Below are 2318 nucleotides of genomic sequence, written 5' to 3'. Positions count from 1 at the left end.
AGACAATATGCATTGAGGTTCGGATATGGTGATTCTCGCCTGATCTCGAGGGCCATTCTAAAGCTCATCCAGTCAATTTCAAGGGAGAACTATTACACTTATGGAAGAAGCTTCACATCAACATTCATGGCTGCATCAAATTTCAACTTCAAGGTGAGTGTTAGGCTGTGGCTGTTTAGCGTGCACGGGAACGATGGAATGTGCTATGTCACACCAGATTCTTCTCAGGTCATAAGTTCCCAGGCACTAGTGAATGCATTCTTGGGTCTCTATAGTGTGACCTCCCAGGAGATTGAGAGCAGAGGCTATGGCCGAATTCTCTGCGTCTGGAAGATGTTTGCCATTGACTATGTATCTTGGTATGGAAGGTCAGAGAACATGGCTTCTTCGTCTCTTGAATTGACAGAAGACCTTCCAGACGAGCCAGTGTTTGATCATTCTCGTGACTTTAACCGCACTCTCTTCGACATTACCACGGATCCCAGCTGGAAAAACTGCTGGCCTTCTCAATCCAACATGATCGGAGGAGCCGACGCTGCCTTGGGCTCATACATTGGCAGGCAAGGCACGCTCGTATCTCACAATGGAAGATACAGGGCAATTATGCAACAAGATTGCAACTTCGTTCTCTATGATTTGCGTAGAGACGTGAACAAGGTGGTGTGGGCAAGTGACACTTTTGAGAAGGCCAAGGGTTGCTACATCAACCTCCAAATGGATGGAAATCTAGTGATGGTTGATTCCACTGGAAAGTGGGTTCTATTTGCTTCGAACAAGTACTGCCCAAATCAGCCAAATTGTGTGGTTACTGCTGGCCTCTCTGTCACAGATGGTGGCTACATCGTCATCTGGGAGACTGACTATCAAACTGAGCTATGGCGGGAACCCAAGTAGAATCCTTCAATCAAATAAAATCAAATAAAAGCCAACAATGTTGAATTCACTGCTGTGTATCTCTTCCTCCGGAAAATTGCCTGTGCTATACTTTTTGAAATCCTTCAATCAAATAAAATAAAATAAAAGCCAACAATGTTGAATTCACTGCTGTGTATCTCTTCCTCCGGAAAATTGCCTGTGCTAATTATCGAGCTGCATGAGTGGATGATAACAAAGTGATAATCGATTTTTGGGCATTTCTTAAAATGTGGTTATGAAGTAGAAGAAATATCTACTACTATAAGGAGCAAACGCCGAACTTTGTGGGCCGCCGGATCTGGCCAATCGGGGCCGTCGGATGTGGGGTAAACTGGTAAATATCAGTTTCTTACCACACGTCCTTTTGAAATATTTTTGTGAGGTTATGGGCTGGCCAGTGGGCACGCGGCATGGCCCCGGCCAGGGGAGGAGGTGTGAGCGACACCCGTCTGCTTGCCTGGTAACGCTCTCTTTTTTTCACCACGGCTCCTCCCAGCCACGGGGTTTCCAGGGGAAGCGAGAGAGGGGGCACTGCTGCCCAGCAGCAACCAAGGACAGGGGATCGCTCGGCATCCCTTTTCCAGCAGAAGGAGCCCAAATCGTCCGAGCAGGATTTTGGCGACGAGCAGCTGCAATGGCGTGGCCGGAGGCATCGACAGGGAAGCAGCGGCCAGGGATTTTGCTGGAATGGATGGCGAGCAGCGTTGCAGAGCCTGGAGGTGTGGACGTGAGGCACAGGAATTCCTATTTTTGATCCAGCAGGGGATTCGCTTTCATCACGTACAAAAGTGTTGACGACCCGAGGAAAGCTATAGATGATCCCAACAAGACAACAGTGGTAAGCTTACCCAAACATACCATGGTTTTTACTGACGAGTCTATTCTTCCAGGGAATGCACGTAATTGTAAAGTGAGCAGCAGATGGTCGGCTCCAGAGCACGCGACGAGCAAGTGGTACATCGTTCCATCACTCACCCACACAACACACACAATAGTGTTGCGATGGGACAGGGAGCACAAACTCACGCAGTAAGCAAAGCATTATCACTTCATTATAACGTTTAAGACACTAACTAGCACAAACATACATATAGCTTTTACAACAGTAATATCAAGAGGCTATAGAGTATCGACATCAAACAAATCTTAATAATCACATTAAACAGCAGTCAATTTCGAATTCCTATTTGCCCTGTTCACCTCAGATTTGCAGCACACTTGCTAGCAATTACCTATATAATGATACATCTGTTTTGACAATGAATATAGGTCCCCTATCATATATTTGTAAGTATTGTCATGCCTCACACTTTGCCAATGAGAACAAGTTTATTTGTTACTAGAGTGGATAGGTCTACCTGCCTCCAATACCTTTTCTGTATTCTGTATATAACTCACACAAA

At 45.9% G+C, this 2318-nt stretch overlaps 1 long non-coding RNA gene across 1 annotated transcript; it reads left to right on the top strand.

The window, feature by feature from the left end:
* Positions 1–1378: 1378 nt before the first annotated feature.
* On the top strand, positions 1379–2112 carry LOC112350275. Its single transcript, XR_002993702.1, has 2 exons — positions 1379–1753; positions 1806–2112. It is a non-coding gene; the product is annotated as an uncharacterized LOC112350275 (long non-coding RNA).
* The last annotated feature ends 206 nt before the right edge of the window (positions 2113–2318 follow it).

This window comes from Selaginella moellendorffii, unplaced genomic scaffold (assembly GCF_000143415.4).
Source record: "Selaginella moellendorffii unplaced genomic scaffold, v1.0 SELMOscaffold_47, whole genome shotgun sequence".
Lineage (NCBI taxonomy): Eukaryota > Viridiplantae > Streptophyta > Lycopodiopsida > Selaginellales > Selaginellaceae > Selaginella > Selaginella moellendorffii.
Note: the sequence above shows the minus strand (reverse complement) of the source record. Positions and strands in the feature narration are given on the sequence as shown.